This window comes from Eumetopias jubatus, unplaced genomic scaffold (assembly GCF_037043125.1).
Source record: "Eumetopias jubatus isolate StellerSeaLion01/CBP00866 unplaced genomic scaffold, mEumJub1_p1.0 scaffold_1, whole genome shotgun sequence".
Lineage (NCBI taxonomy): Eukaryota > Metazoa > Chordata > Mammalia > Carnivora > Otariidae > Eumetopias > Eumetopias jubatus.
Window position 1 is genome coordinate 181,303,862 of NW_028274807.1, and position 17,669 is coordinate 181,321,530.

At 39.2% G+C, this 17,669-nt stretch overlaps 1 protein-coding gene across 4 annotated transcripts in view; it reads right to left on the reverse strand.

Annotated features, from left to right (window-relative positions):
* MITF (melanocyte inducing transcription factor) overlaps nt 1-17,669 on the reverse strand; it is a 215,328-nt gene that overhangs the window by 157,631 nt on the left and 40,028 nt on the right. The window lies entirely within an intron of this gene.

The window sequence follows — 17,669 nt, forward strand, 5'->3', positions numbered from 1 at the left end:
ATTTAAAGAGTAAGACACAATGGCCACTCCACATATACTACAATAGCAATGATCAAAAGACTGAAAATAGAAAGTGTTGGCAAGAATATGGAGAAATAGAACTGGAACCAGTACCCAGCCGATGGGAATGTAAAATGGTACAGCTGTTGTCGAAACAAGTCTCAAAGTTCCTCGAAAAGGTGGAACATAGAGTTTCCACAGGACACAGCCATTCTACTCGTAGGTATATACTCAAGAAGACCAAACACAAGTCCATAGAGAAGCTCATACAAGAATATTGAGAGCAGCATTATATGTAATAGCCAAAAAGCAGAAGCAACTCAAAGGTCCATCAATTAAGGAATGTGGTATATCCCTACAATGGAAGATTCTTTGGCTGTAAAAAGGAATGAAGAACTGACACATGCTACAGCAAGGAGGAACCTTGAAAACATTATGCTCAGTAAGAGAAGCCAGACATAAAAGGCCACATGTTGCATGATGCCATTTACAAATATCTAGTAAGCAAATCCATCAAGACAGAAAGTAGATCAGTGGATGCCAGAGGATGGGGGAGAGAGAAATTGGGATCAACAGCTTATAGCTTCAGGGCTTCTTCTTACAGGGATGGGAACATTCTAGAATTCGACAGTGGTAATGATTGTGCAAGACAGTGAAAAATATTAAAAACCACTGACGTGAACACATTAAAATGTGGAATTTTATGTGATGAGAATTATATCTTAATTTAACATAATGTCCAAAGGAAATGAAAAGTCTCCCTGTCCATTTAAGTGACATGAACGACTGAGATGAAGAGCAAGTGCTAAAGCTTTAAACAGTTAGAAATGGTAAGGAGAGCATGGTAAGGGGGTTCAAATCCACTTCAGTGTAGAGAACATATATAAATTTATGCTTCTTTTTGTGTATTTTTTTAAAGATATTTATTTATTTTACAGAGAGAGAGATCACAAGTAGGCAGACAGGAAGGCAGAGGGAGAGGGAGAAGCAGATTTCCCGCCAAGCAGGGAGCCCGATGCGGGGCTGGATCCCAGCACCCTGGGATCATGACCTGAGCCGAAGGCAGACGCTTAACCAACGGAGCCAGCCAGGCGCCCCATCTTTTTGTGTCTTTTTGACAGAAGAAATAATAAGAGAGTGAAAGTAAATGATAAGGTGGGGGGAGGGAGGAAAGTATCCCAGCAAAGCAGGACAAAACAAAGGTTAAACTGCTATTGTTTCTTTGCTCGTTTTTGGTATATAAAAGTCTGTCTGTGTAAATAAGTAGACATGGCATCCTAGGGGGATAAAGTAAACATTGTAAAAACAGACTTAAAAAAAAAAAAAAGCAAGGCTGACCAATGTGTAAACCAGACAAATAAGAACGACAGCAGAGGAAACAAACGCACAATTTTCTGTCGACTCACTTCTCAGTTATTTCCCCTTTCCAACACTCCACAACTATTTCCCGTCCAACTCTTTCCTTCCTCCCCGCATTCCTTCACTTCCACGTTTATCCTCCTGCATAAACACACTGCTCTTCCTCCACGGAGGCCAGACCTTTAGCTAATCTGCGCTCTCTGGATGCACTCTCCCAGGGATGAACCTCACACCCCACAACCTCCTGTCTCTCCTCAAGGGCTGCCCACATATTTTCTCTTACTGTGTCAGTCATCCACTTCATCACTCCCTCCCCTAGCAAATGAGTGTGGTTGGGCACTAAATGAAGATACAATGGTAATCCAAATCCGACATCATCTCCGCTCTATGAGAACCTATAGTCTGGGGTGGGCGGGGGGAGAGACAAAGAAGTCATCAAATGAGCACGCAAAAAAAGTATAAAATGACAAGTGATTTAAATAATTAAGTATAAAGCAAAAGTTAAGGTTACGTACAAGGGCCTGGGAGGGTATCTAAGAAGCGGTGGGTAGGCGAGTGAAGAGGTAGAAGGGGAGGGGAAGAGAGGACAAGACTATTCCAAGGAGAAAAAGCAGCATATGCAAAGGCCCTGTGCAAGGAGTAGCATAACATGCTTGAAGAAATAAATGAAGTCCCTGGTGGCTGAAGCACAAAAAGAACTGTAGGGAAGCAAGGTGGGAGCAGAGCTGGGTGGGAGAGGGCAGGATGGGCAAAAGCCAGTTGTGCAGGCTCTTTGTGCCAACAGAGGGACAAGGGTTAGAAAGCTATTGCAGCAATACAGGGAGAGATGACAGCAGCTGGGCTATGGAAATGGCAACAAACCTTTAGCGATGTGGATATATACTTAAATAATAATAAAAATGATTTATTATTTATTTTTATTTTATTAAAAATAAAAATAAATAATAAAAATGATAATAAAAATCATCATCGTAACAGCTGCAGCTATTATTGTTGCTAAATGCTTATGACATGCCCAGACCCACTCTGTTTAGTTTAAATACATTATCTTTTTTCCCCACAACTCTAAATGATAAATATTGTGACTCCCAATTTGCAATCAAGGAAACTGAGACTCAGTGACTTAAATCACCTGGTCAGGACTCCATGCTATTGGTCTGTGATACACAAGGAACTGAATGAAATCTATCTGCCTGGCTTCCACTAACAACATAGTTTTCGTATCATAAAAGGAATAAAAATACCAACTGTTGTAGAGCCAGGAACTGTGCTGGGATGTTTAAAATCAGTTGGGCTTTCAATCCTCCCAACAACTGTGCCATATGGACAGCAGCAGCCCCACTCTGCAGAAGGGGAAACTGAGGCAGAGCTAGGTCAATTGCAGGGATATGCTGGGTACATAAATGTTCCTAGGTCACCAAGTCACAGAATAGGGAACTGAACTGTTCAAGACAATTAAATTCTGGAGGGTTTTTTTTTCCTTCTCAATTAAGATGCTTATTAATTAAAAACAAACTCTGAGGGGTGCCTGGTTGGCTCAGTTGGTTAAGCATCCAACTCCTCATTTCAGCTCAGGTCATGATCTCAGGGTTGTGAGATGGAGCCCCACATCGGGCTCCATGCTGGGCGTGAAGTCCAGCTTAAGATTCCCTCTCTCTCTCTCTCTTCCTCTGCCCCTCCCCGCCTTTCTCTCTCTCCCTCTCTAAAAAAGAAAAAAGAAAAAAAAAAACTAAAACTGAGACATCCCTTTATCTGTAATTGGGTGAAATCCCTCTGTAAAATCTAAAGTGGCATTGCTTCTGAAATGAACATTCATATTTTTATTGTAATCTCTGACCCACAGCATTGGGAGTTCCAGATTCGTATCACTGCATGTGTCACCTCATCACCGACAGCTCACAAAGATAAAGATAATCTCGGTTAGAGACGAAAAACACCGAGTATTTCCACCAAAATGGGCAGAAGAAATGACTTTGACGATCAAGTCATCGATGAGGAATCATATGATTTTCACCAAATGTATCGTCAAGGTATCAACACTTCAAGATCAAGACTGAAAACAAATGTTGCTTACCAACAAAGAGGAAGATTTTAGACTGAGAATTCACGAAAACAGAAGAGAGTGAAAGGGCTCCCTGAATTCCTAGTTCCCCCATCGTAGCCTTTCCCCCTCAAAACTCTAATGCTGCAATAGGATTGATGTATCTATCTCCCACTGAGTCCAGCGAAACAGAAAATCCCTCCTGTTTGGTCCAAAGAATCCTTTTTTCCCCCCTATAATCTGTTCAGTCCCCAAAATATTTAATGAATGATCGCTAGTAAAATAATAGATACTGTAACAAATGTTCATTTATATGACTTGCAGGTATTGCCACCCAGGCAACAAATATACCTCTATGAATACTACTATACAAAGTGAGAACACAGGTTTAAAAAAAACAAACTACTTAGATAAGGAGATTGTATTTTATGTTTCCTTGAATCACCCTAACCTTCAGCTACTGTGACAGGTATAATCTAGTTAGTTTTCCATTTACATGTGGCATTAAATTGGTTTGATGAAAGCCAAGTAATTACAGGTATACCTTTTGGACTAAAATATAGTGCAAATTACTGCATTTTGCTATTAAAAAATAATTTGTAAACTTAGAGCAGAAGACTTTCCCTTTGCTAATGCATTTAGCTTATATTAGAGTCAGAAAACTTACAGTAAAAACCTCCTCTTCAATGGGTATGGTTTCTGCAACCTTTATCATCTAAACGTGGTCTTGGTGCATCTGCTTGAACAATGTAACCCCTAGGCATCATTTGTTTGTGGCATTTGCCCAAATATTTTGAAATGTTTAGTTTATTGCCAAGGCAACAGATGAGGACTAAGTAACAAATCAGTCCCTCCCAGTTTTTGTTTCACAACTAACCTAAAGAGATGTTGCTTGTCAGCTTCACAGACCACAGTGAATCCAAAAGGCATTAGAGGTTTTACTACCTGGAAAACTATTTCAAAAGATTCCTCACAAGCACTGAAAGAAAAATTCCTGCCAGACCAGATCCTCTTTTTCCACCAAGAAGTAAAACTGTCATACTCCTCAAAGGAATAACAACTAAACTCGGTCCTCAAAAACGACAACAGAAAATTATTTTTTTTTCATAACAAAAGATTTTGCATCAGTTAGGATGCAAGGGACCAATATTCTATATAAACTGCTATGGCATGAACATGAACAAAAGTGAAGAGAAATCACAGATTACCTTAAAATGTGTACTGTATACTTAATCATTTTAAAACATGTGAACATAAAATATGTAAGACTGATTTAATAGATTAGCTATGTATAAACATTTGAATTTTATAAATGGATTGATTTTTAATGTAAGAAAATTCTTTTTTTAAACCAAAGGTGTTCTTTTTATCATATGAAGAGTGATTACATAATTTTCTGTATTTTTTTTTAATTGAAAGTGTTCTACATCAGGCTTTCTTAAAAAGAGGCAAAAGAACAAAAACTGGTTGATTACATGAAGTTCAAGAACAGGTTAAACTAAGTCACAGATCAGACAGGTGGGGGTTCAAACAAGTGGTTACTGGCTGAGAAGGGTACCTGAGAACCTTCTACAGTGCTGTAAACAGTCTAATTCTTAATCTGGGTAGTAGCTACATGGGTATGGGGGATGGGGTGGGGCATAAATAAATAAATCACAAACACAAAGCAGTTTAGATGACATTCCATTTCTTAAGTGCATATAAATTGTAATGTTTGCATATTACCTTGACAATAAAGCTATCAGAGCTAAAATGCCAACCAAAGACATGACAACTGAGTCTCGATCATCAAACACATGACAACTGAGTCTCGATCATCTAAAGCTCTCAATTAAGGCCAAAGAAGGGACATGCACAGGGCTTATTCCCCAGCCCACAGAAACATGAGTAATCTTTATAGCCACCTATTTTTTTTAAAGATTTATTTATTTATTTGAGAGAGAGTGAGAGAGAAAGAGCATAAGCAAGAAGGGGAAGGGAGAGAGAATCTCAAGTTAACTCTGCACTGAGTGCGGAGCCCAAGGCAGGGCTGAATCTTAAAATCCTGAGATCATGACCTGAGCCGAAACCAAGAGTCAGATGCTTAACCGACTGTGCCACCGAAGCACCCCTACAGTCACCTATTTTAAAAAGGCATTAAGTCAAACCAACACAAGGCCATCTGACTTTATGTAATAAACAAACAAACAAATAAACAATGCTTTTATCAAGGGTCACATTTCTGATTAAGGGCCTGATGCCCAGCTTTGTTCAGATATGAGAACACACACCATATTAATCAAGCAAATCACCCATAAATTGTCATTTGTAAAATGTAAAATGTAAAAATGTAAAATGTAAATCATACACATGCATCTCTTTCCAAAAAAAATCATGCATGGGAAGTAGGGAGCCCCCCAATGATACGTCCAAGTGCAGCTATTTTGCCCAAGGCTAGAAGCTGGAGAGATGTGGCAGGAGAGAGAGAAGGAGCGGTGGCAGGTGACTGGCTACCTGGGTTCCACTGCCTCCTACACACTTGAAATATCTGGAGTGCCAAGGGCAGTACTACATACACCACATGAAGGGCCTGAACCCCAGTCGAATAAAATCATGCACAACTCAATTGGCATTCCCATCTCCTTCCCATGGTTCTCTAATTTGAGCAGGTGTTGCCCCAAACACAGCCAAGAAACACTCAAACTCTTTGATAAATATAGCACAGCTTATAAGCAAGGACCCTGTTATATACATTATACGTTATAGCAGTGGCTCTCAAACCAGCGGGATTTTGCCCCGCAGGGAAACCTGGCAGTATCTGGTGACATTTTTGGTCATTACAACTTGATGTGGGGGGTGGCATGTTACTAGAATCTAGTGAGTAGAAACCAGGGGTGCTGTTAAATATCCTACAGCATACAGGACAGCTCCCACAACAACGAATTATCTGGCCCCAAATGACAACAGGGCTGAGGTTGAGAAACTCTGCAGTGCAGCTTAGGTAAGCCAGCATGCAGATTCCAAGAGGCAAATTAGCAAATTATAAAAGCTAAAGACTTAAGCTCATGAAACCAGAGGAAAGCATAAATAAACAAAAGCAAAATGAAAAATAAGCCCACCAACTTTCCTCTTCAAATATCACACAGGGTAAAGGCTTTTCAAAAAAATATGAAAAATAAGCTGCACTGTTAGGTGGTTTTTTTGGGGGGGGATCTATAAACAATCTGAATCAATAGAGGATTATGTAAATAAATTATGATAAAATCATACAATGAAATTCTCCGACGCCATTAAAAATAATGGTTTTTAGCTAAATGTACTGATTTGGAGAGACACCCATGAAACGGTATCAGGAAAATAAAGTTACAGAACACTGTAGACAGCAGGAGTCTCCTTTTGTAAAATATTAAACAAACATATATACGAGCAGGGGAAGGACTCCTGATACAAACCAAACTGTTAATGAGGTCTTTAGAAAGGCAGGATTGCAGATGGTGAGAAGGAAAATTAACGAGTTTTTCTTCAGATGTCATTATTCTTTTGCAATTAAAAAAGCCTTATCAAGTCAACTGAGCTTAGGAAAGGAGTAACAAATAAAGGAAAGAGAAGAAGAGAGGAGAAAGGAAAAAAGAGCCTCATGCCCAGAGTTCATTGGGAAATCTGAGTCTGTTGTTCCCGTTTTTACCAGTAAGTGCTGCTGTTGACCAATTTAATAGACACAAGCAGTGAAATAAAAATGGGGAAAGCAACTCCAAACATCTGTCCCTTTGTTCACTATCAGGCCCCTTCAGCCAGCAATGCACGGTTTCGTTCAACTGGCATGTTTGGTCTGGTTTCTCTGACCCACTGCTCATCTTCAAAACTGTACCGCATAGTGATGGAATCAACTCTGGTCATATCTCTTCTCAAAAACAGAGACACCGCCTGTGCTAGATGACAGGCTCACTTCTGGCAAGCAGAGATAAGGATTCAGCACATCAGTTTTCTTTGAGGAGCAACTCAGGGCACAAGAACTTAATTACCCAAGTCTCATTACCAGAAAGTTCTTTGAATACCTCTAGTCTACCAGTACTCAAAACTAAGGGCTCTTCTACTATTGGTCACTATTATTAAAAGCATCAAACTGTATTTTTCCAGTTCTACTGCACAAATGAAATAGACCCAGCATGCACCACAGAGGCATTTCTACTAATGCCTCATGCACACATACTTATATGCACATATGAATGTCAAGCAATGTGTAACCTTGAAAAATGTATGACCAACGCTTTTCCAGTATTTTGTTCCCACTTGCAATGGACACCACTAGCCCTATCTTGAAAGACAACATAATAAGATTTAAAAGATACAAGACAAAAAGTTGGGCGAGTTTGAACTTTTTATATTTTGCACAAGTAACCATTCTTAACTTCCCATGACAAGTAGGTCCTTGGGTCTCTGTATTTCTTTCTACTTGCAGATAGCACAGAAAGAATCAGAAAACACGATTTGTTTTTGCTTGTATAAATGATTTATTACTGTACTATTAATCTAGTACTAGTAAAATGAACTAAGGAACATGTATTTATCTTTTCTAAGTTATGACAGTCAAAGAACCACCACACTGTTAAGAAGAAAAACAACTTGGAAAACTCTTGAGCGGTCGCTGAGCTTTCTTTCAACCCCAGAGCTGAATCACAGTTGCAGCCGGATTTCACAATTCCCCCAGGGTCTGTGAAGACACTGGCGCCAATCACAGCATTTCCCCTGATTAGCAAACTGGCTTCAGACCCATCAAAAACTTTCACATTTGAAATTTAACACATCTATATTTAGAACATGAGTTGTAGGGCAACATTTGCTGCAAGCAAAACAGCAAAGGAGAAAAAAAAGCACTGAGGCTGTATTTGTTCTTATGGAAAGATGGGTCCTAACTCTCGGACCTAAACACAGAATAGGCTACTTAGAGATTACAGAATAGGCTACTTAGAGATTAGGCACCTGAAGGAGTTAGTGTAGGACCAGCGAGCACCCACAGTGTATTATTAGGAGAGGCACCTGGAATTAAGGAGTTTAATATGTTAGACCTACCAATACCATGGCCAGCAAGTTAAGCATAAGAAATTAGGGAATGGTATAAGAAATTAGGGAATGAGAAAAAGGTAGTCTGAATTTCATGCCCAGTCTAAAAAGAGGCTGACTACTCCTCAGCTCCAGTCACTTGGTGATTAGACAGAAATGTGGATCCAGACTTTCCAGATTTTCCAGTTTTCCAAGGGAAGCTATTTTTATGTGAAATTTCCTAATTTTTTTAAATGTTAACCACTAATTCATATTTTGTCAAAAACAGATTTATGGCTCCATCCGAATGTGTCTGTGGGCCACACTCAGCCTGTAGGGATGGGGTTTGCAACTTTGAGTAAAATGTTCAAGTAACTCCATCAAGTAGTTAAATTAGCAGCAAGAGACAAATGCATTTTTAATTCTGGTTAAAAAAAAACCACACACACAAAATTCACCCTCTTTTAAGTCCCCATTTCCATCTCCAAAACTTTATCATCTTGCACAACAGAAACAATACCCATTTTAAAAAATCCCCTTTTCCCCTTCCCCAAACCCCTAGCAGCAACCCTTCTGTTTCTGTAAATTTGACTACTCTAGGTACCTATAAATGGAAACATACTGTATTTGTCTTTTTGTGACTGGCTTATTTCACACACAATAATGTCCTCAAGGTTCATCCGTGTTGGAGCATGTAACATACTTCCTTCCTTTTTAAGGCTAAATAATAGTCCATAGACATTTGGGTTGCTTCCACCTCTTGGCTATTATAAATACTACTGTTATGAACAAAAGTATAAAAATATCTCTTTGAGACCCTGCTTTCAATTCTTTTGGGTATATGCCCAGAAGTAGGATTGCCAGATCATATGTTGATTCTATTTTTAATTTTTTGAGGAACCACAAGTTTTCCATAGCATGGGTACCATCTTACAATGCCTCTAACAGTAAACATGTTTCTGATTTCTCCACATCCTTGCCAATACTTGATATTTTCTGTTATTTTAAGAATAGCCATCCTAATAAGTGTGAGGTGATACCTCATGGTGGTTTTCATTTGCATTTCTCTTATGACTTGTGATGTTGAGCACCTGTTCATATCCCTGTTGGTCATCTGTATGTCATCTTCAGAGGAATGTCCTTTGCCCATTTTTAAACTAGGTTATTTGACTTTTTGTTGTTGAGTTATAGGAGCTCTTTATATATTCTGATATTAACCCCTTATGAGATATATGATTTGTAAGTATTTTCTATCATTACATAGGTTGCCTCTGCATTCTGTTGATTATGTCCCTTGAGGCATAAAAGTTTTTTTTAAGTTTAATGTAGTCTCACTTTTATATCATTCCCTTTATTGTTGCCTGTGCTTTTGTTGTCATATCAAAGAAATCATCCTTAAGTCCAATGTCATAAAACTTTTCCCCTATGTTTTCCCTTAGGAGTTTTATAGTTTTTGATCTTATGTGTGACTGTTAATCCATTTTGAGTTAATTTTTTATACAGTGTAATACAAGGGTACCACTTCATTTTTTTGTGTATGTGAATATCCAGTTTTCCCAACACCACTGGTGGAACAGACAGTCCTTTCCCCACTCTGAGCTCTTTATTTCTGAGTTCTTTATTCTATTCTGTTGGTCTATTTGTGCGTCTTTATGTCAGTATCACAATGTTTTGAATACTATGGCTTTATAATATGCTTTGAAATCAGGAATTATGATGGGGCGCCTGGGTGGCTCAGTCGGTTAGGCATCTGACTCTTGACTTCAGCTCAGGTCATGATCTCAGGGTCGTGAGATTGAGCCCCGCATTGGATTCCGCACTCAGCACAGAGTCTGCCTGGGTTTCTCTGCTTCTCCCTCTGCCCCTCCCCCCGCACTTGTGCGTGCACTCTCTCTCTCCTCTAGATAGATAGATAGATAGATAGATAGATAGATAGATAGATAGATAGATAAAATCTGAAATCAGGAAGTGTTAGCCCTTCAACCTTGTTCTTCTTTTTTGAAATTCTTGGGGCAGATGCAAATTTTTCATGAAATTTGGCTCTTGGGGCAGATGCAAATTTTTCATGAAAGACTCCTGGCTCAGGTTTTTTCAAGGCTCATGCTGGTAAAAAGCTCTTTCAATCCTCTACCACTACTAATATATACAGAAGCATATACCTTCAGAAGGACTTAAAGACATAATAAAACTTCCCAGGAATTCCAAACTTAACAAAAGATGGAATACATTGGAAGTATCCTGGCTTTGCTGGTGAAAGAACAGTGGTTAAGAGACAAAAAGTGGTTAAGAGTCAAAAAGATCTGTGTTGTGGCTCCACCATTTCCTGTCCCCGTGACCTTGTGCATATGATTTAATCTCAGTTTCCCCATCTGTAAAATGGAAGTAATGACAGCACCTCCTTCCCAGGGCTGCTGTGATGAACAAACAGAACAATTCAGATAAAGTACTTAGAGCACAGTGCTTTCCTGGCACACAGTAAGCACTCAATCCACTAATGACTACTCCCAGCACTCTTGGAATTTATGACTCCCAATATTAAATATTCTATTTTTATCAGTGGTGTAATTTTTAGAGAATAAAATATGATGTCAGGCACCTACGAGACCCGTATGGAAACGTAACTTTTATTTACTAAAAGCAAAAAATTCAATGTCAGAAGCAAGGAGATCAATATAAAGAAAAAACAAAGTTAGGGTAATTTATACTACTTTAATGAAACCTCAGATTCATTCACCCAAAAGGCTCTTGGTATAGAGATCCTCTGGGCAGAGACAGACTCGATTTAATGCTTTACAAATCAATACCAAACACCAGGACTTTTCAACAACCTAAAAGGAAGAGAATCCTCAGTTTGGTCCGGTGTAGCCCATACTACTAAAGAACTTGAAACTAAATCCTTAAAAGTTAAATCTCAGTCTAGGTCTTTTATTCATTAACAGGGCAGCTGCACAAGTAACTGTTAACATGAGTGTATAAGAGAAAACTATCAGATAAACTGTGTCCTGAGTCCCAAATGTTTCTATCTATATCCATTCCTGATTTTCCTACAGGATCCAGAGCTCCTTTGGCAAAGCTCACTTCACCTTGGAATCTAGGAGTGGAATATAGAACCATTGTATTTTCTAGTCAGTCTAAACCCATTCCCTCATCAAAGGCATTGGTTGATGAATAGAACATGACTTGAGAATGGCCAACAAGAAAGGTTTGACTTCTTCCTTGCTATTCTGAAAGAGCTTCCCAGAAATATGTCTGTCTGTCTGTCCTCTCTCATTTGCATACTCTTTCTCTGGATATGAAGAAGGGAGTAAGTAGCCCCCAGAGTATTTGGTAGTCTCCTGACATTAGGAGAACCAACAATACACTAAAGGTGACATAACACCATGAAGGCAGAGTGGATGGGACCAGAAACCAGATCCATGACAGTAACGCTAGCCTGAGTCAAACCAACCATGAAGTTCAAACCAACTCTGAAAGGACCTGGACTCTTCACCTAAATGAACCAATAAAGCTTTTTTACTTGAGTTGGATTTAATGCCATTTACAATTACATGAATTTTTACCTATACACTGATAAAACACTAATTCTAAAACAAAACTTGTAAAATAACATACCCTTCTAAGAATATATGCCCCAGACATGTATTTAGGTCTCTGGCCTCAAATATTTGGACATCAAAAGGGTAAGACCATACAAACAAACATATGGCTCTCACAGTCTTATGGGAAACTCAGTATCAATGTTACTCAAGTAACTGTCACCCATCATCTCAATGCTACTTTAAGCACTTGAAGATTTAACTCAAGGGAGCTATAAACATTTTCCAGATATATGTCCTTTCCTCCTCTGAGTAATCTAAGGCTATTGAATCTGTCCCGCTAGGATATACATTCATTTTTCAATGTTAACCAAAATGAAGGAACTCTGGGTATCTGATATGACATGAGGAAGACCTTGGACATCAATAGCTTCTTTCATCTAAGGAGCCCAAAGAGCTTTATGCTCATTTACTGTCAACATTCCTATAAAGTAGATAGAAGCAGGTATTCATGCCCCTGGGGGCAGCAAGATGAAGCTCTGATGAAGGTCACCAGGCACTGGGCAGTTGCAGAACAAAGCCAGACTCTCAGGGAGTCCTTACTCTATCTTGAAAATAAATCATGTCTCAAACCTTCATTTGAGGGGTCAGAATAAAATGATTCTCTTGTTTGGGATTTCCCAAAGTACACACTGGCAGATATTCTCCCTTCAACTCTCCTCCCCCTCCAAAACAAACAAACAAAAAAAAAGCAAGAGAATTCTGTAGTCAAGTAAATCTGAGAAACGCTGGGCAAAGATACACCAGTTTGTTGATTACTGCCCATTTCAGAACCTTTAATATGCTGATGCACATTATGATACTTGAGAAGGTTAAGTGAGTCAACACAAATATAGGTAAGAACTTAGAAAAGGCCTGACACATAAGTATGTGCTTAGCAGGTGTTACCAGAAGAGGCAACAGTAGATAGAATCCAGTATCTAGAACTAGACTAGCTTGGTTAGGATCCCAGCTCTACTACACAAAAGCAGAATGACCTTTCTTCACCTGTGAAACTGGAATTAAAATACAGTTGACCCTGACCAACATGGGTTTGGACTGCACTGGTGCACTTATACGTGGATGCTTTACAGTACAGTACTATAAATGTACTTTCTCTTCTTTATGATTTTCTGAATAATACTTTCTTTCCTCCAGCTAACGTCATTGGACGACTTCAGTATATAATACATATAACACACAAAATATGTGTTAATCGATTGTTTATGTTATTGGTAAGGCTTCCATTCAAAAGGAGGCTATTAGTAGTTAGGTTCTGGGGGAATCAAAAGTTACACATGGATTTTCAGTTGTGCAGGGGGTGGGTGCCCCAACCCGTGTCATTCAAGGGTCAAGTGCAACACCTACTTTACAGGGGTGATGCTTACAAAGTGCTTAGAAGGCACAGAAAGCAGTAAGTGTTAGGTGCTGTGGGTGCTTTGTTACTGTTGTTCCCTAAATGGATGTTAGAATGTATAGTTCCCCAAATTTACTTAAGCACAGTACCTTTTGTTTTGTTTTTTCATAAAACCTCCTATGCCATTAATTATTATCTGGCTGACCTTTTAACTCTAGTTCTTAAATTCTATTTACTATCCTTCCTTCTTCTCTCTGAAGGAAGAAATCACCCCGGATGTGTCCACCTGCCTATCCCCTTCTCTCTTACCCAACCCCCCCAACATTTTACCCCATAGGATTCCTTTTTTCCATTGACCATTCAGTAAATGGACATGGTCCCAGGCAGAAGGTCATGCTCAGTTTCCCAAGGCTGAACATTCTCAAGTCCTATTCCTTCTCACTTAAAACTTGAACTCATGAAAAACAAGAAGAGAGACTCTCCAGGTCCCTGGATCACTAAGTCAAAACTGCCAAGTAAACACTGATGATGCTGTGATTTAAGAGGAGGCAGGGAGCCCAGTAACATGGTGTACTTTGGTCAAAGAGAGTATAGTGCAGCTTTGAAAGGCATGAGTTGGGGCATCCAAAAGATCAGGGTTCAAGTCCCACTTCTACTCCTTGCTAGTCACGTCACTTTGAGCTTCTTCTCTGTAACATGGAGATGAGAGATGGTACCCAGCTCATGGGATTGTTGATTTAAATGAGATCATGTGTGTGAGGCACTTAGCAGAGTGCCTGGCACGTTGGAAGCATCAATAAATGCTAGGCTGGCGACTGCTATTAAATTGCCGCCACTGCTGTTGTTATTTCAGGACACAACTGCCGCAGCATGCCATGACTCACTGCTCCACTCAGCCTGCCCTGCCTCAGCCCTCATGAGGAATGGTCGAGCCCCTCGCAGGATAACCCGAATTATACTCCTCGCCACAACTGTCAGCCCAGCTCCACAGCCAAGAGTTCTCTGCCAGGACAAAGCTTTCATGGAAGAGACACGGCAGGAAGATAATAGATTTGTACCATTAAAAAAAAAAAAAAAAAAATCCAACCGCAGCACTTTGACAAAGATAACAGGCTCTCACTTGTGTTAACCAGCCCGAACAAACAAAAGCCAAACAGTTAGCTGCTGGAGCCCACAATCCAGGACAGTTTTTCCAGATTGGGATACAGGACCCTTGAGATTTACCTGTGGGTCTCCAGTGGAAAATATACCTTGATCTGACACTTCAGAAAAAATCACCACAAAAGTTTCTTAACTTTACAACACTTAAATTATGATTGCCTTGGGTTATCAAGTCTTTTATAAAAGAAGGACCTGCCTCTAAAATCATCATCTAGATTAATAAACCTTTAGGAGTATCCATTCAAATCACCTGAAAAATTCCTAATCTCTAGTAATCCAACTACTTATTTACCATAGATTAAAGTGGAGAATAGCTTGCTAGTTCAGCTTTTCAACAAAGCAACTTCTCTAATATGGGAGAAAGAGGGGAGGGAATTAACTTGTCTGGAATACTTTTAGTTAAAAACTTCATATTTTAAAAAGTCACTCATGACTCAAGTTTTATGACTACTTCCAATACTTAGAAATCTTAAAATCCTTAACACTAAACACTGAGAGAATCATCACTACCTATTCTGAGATACCAGAAAATCCTTCAAAATGATTTCTCAGAGAATTCTGATTGCCTCCTCTCACCCTCAAAAGTATCTTCTATAAACTTCAGAAATGTCTGTACTGAATTCTGGGATTTATGAAAAGGAGGAATCATAAATTGCTGGAAAGCACTGATCATGGTTCATCTTGAGAAAAGAACAAACAGCATATTGTTCCTTCCTGGAGATCTGCTATAGAGAATAGCGGGTATTTAAAAACAAAAACAAAAACAAAAACAAAAAACAAAACAAAACAAAACTCTTCCCCAATGGCTCCTTTTATACAGACCACAAAGGAAAAGATGGAATTGTGATACTGCTAAAATTAGCAAAAGCCTTTCATGAACAAGAAAAAAACATAAACCATTAGAATAACTCTTAAAATAGTTTTCTTTAATACATTTGAGGGAAGGGGAAGAGGAGAAATAGGCAAGAAGAAAGTAAAGCAAAAAAAGATAAAATTAAATTAAATCTTTATCTTCATGCTGATACATTTCAGACCACGGCTCTCCAACAGTGGTGGGGCAAAGAATCACAGAGGAGCTGAGCAAAATACGGTGGTCCTAAAACCCTCGAATCAGTAGGACTGGAGTCCCAGGACCCAGAAATTCATATCTTTAACGCATCCCCAGATGATTTTGACACAGGTGACCTTCAAACTACATTTTGTGAAACACTGCTTTTAGACACAGAGAAAATAATTTTAAAACATCTTTTATCAGAACCTTGCAAATAAGGATCCCATAGGTCCTGGCCAATACTTCAGTTAGAATTGGGAAGTCCTCGGTCAATATTTGTGGTGCTGAAAGCAACATATCCTGACTTGGCGTTTTAACAAAGGCTATACCTATACGCACATGCACACATATATATACACAAACGTACACGTACACATAAGTATGTATCTATGTGTATGTATATATTTGACTAAGTCTACTGTAGTCAAATAAAGCACCTCGTCTTTCTTTTCTACTTGCTCAACACAGACTGTTAGTCAAAAACAATCAGAACTTTTAGAAAGATGACTCTATCATATTGTTTGCAACTTAATACGATACAGATGGGCAGGTGAGACAAGAAGCATCCAAGCAAAACATAATTTCTGGTATCTGAACTTCCCCATAATCCGTCAGAGGATACCCAGGTCTCTGCTTCCAAACCAGCATTGTTCTCACACCTGGAAAAGAGCCTGTCTTTTTATATGCATAAATTTAACCGACAAGCACTCTGATAGAATTCTAGCTGCTACCTGGGAAAAAAAGAAACAGAACATAAAGGTATTTATCAAGAGAATGGTCTCCCCTCTCATCAGAGAGCACATTATACCAAAAGCAGTATAAATTAGTTGAGACCAATTTTCCTTATCACTAGTAGAAATTCTCTGGTGATGTGTAGGGCTCTATTCTCATCTGTGTCAAGGAAATGAGTTAATTTTTATGTTCTCTTAAGGATCTGTAAAACACAGCTCAAAATAATCACACTCACCATTTACCGTTTGTAATTTCAATTAATTCAGATTGCATATTCCCAGATTTACTTAAGTAGATACCAATAAAACCAAGGGAAGGCCTGGTGGTTACTTTGAAAAGAGGTAAGAATCCTGAAAGAAATAACCATAGGTGGAAAATATTTAATCAGGGAATGATCTAGAAAAAAGAAAAGGCCCCTGACAGAACAGGCTTTGAATTGTGAAGTGTCCTATGTAAGCATTCCTCTAAAAGTATAGTGCACACCCTACGTAATGGTGCTTCGGTTTGGAAATCAAACAGAAGTGGGATCAAATCACAGCTTGTCACTTAATTAGCTATGTGACTATGGGCAAGTCACATAACCACCCTTAATCTCAGTGCCCTCCTCGTCTGTTAAATGGAAGAATAACAGTAACTATCTAATAGAGTTGTTGTGAAGATAAAATTAGATAATACATGCAGAGTTGTTAGCACATAATAAGCATTCAATAAATGTTAGCTTATTATTATTCTATTATAAGGGCAAGGTGTGTGGGTGTGTGGGTAAATTGACCTTGGCATCCACTGATTGACGGGAAAGATTAAAACAAAAAAAAACAACATAAGAGCTTATGATGCTACAAGTCAGGGACCCAAACAAGTAAATCAAAGTGGCTCATGTATTATAAAAACTCAGCTGCACAAACACCTCTTCTTTAAATGGTTAGAGTAGACAGAGATTCTTATAGGGCACGGCCACTTTGGTTGTGCATGGCACAATGCCGGAGGCTGCCCTTCCCAGGCTGTCATCAGAAGATGCTCCTACTATGGGTTGAATTATGTGCCCCCAAATTCATATGATGAAGTCCCAACCACCAATACCTCAGAATGTGACCTTATATGGAAACTGGGTCGTTGCAGATATCTGTTAAGATGAAGTCACGTTGGAAGACAGTGAGCCCCAAGTGAATATGACTGACGTCCTTATAAAATGGGGAAATCGGGACACAGATACACATGCAAACAGATGTCATGTGAAGACTTGGGTGATGCTACCACATGCTAAGAACTACCAGAAGAGAGGAAAGAGGCCTAGAACCGATCTCTCCCTAGCACTGACAGAGGGAGCATGGCCCAGCTCCCATCCCACACCTTGATCTTGGACTTACAAACCTC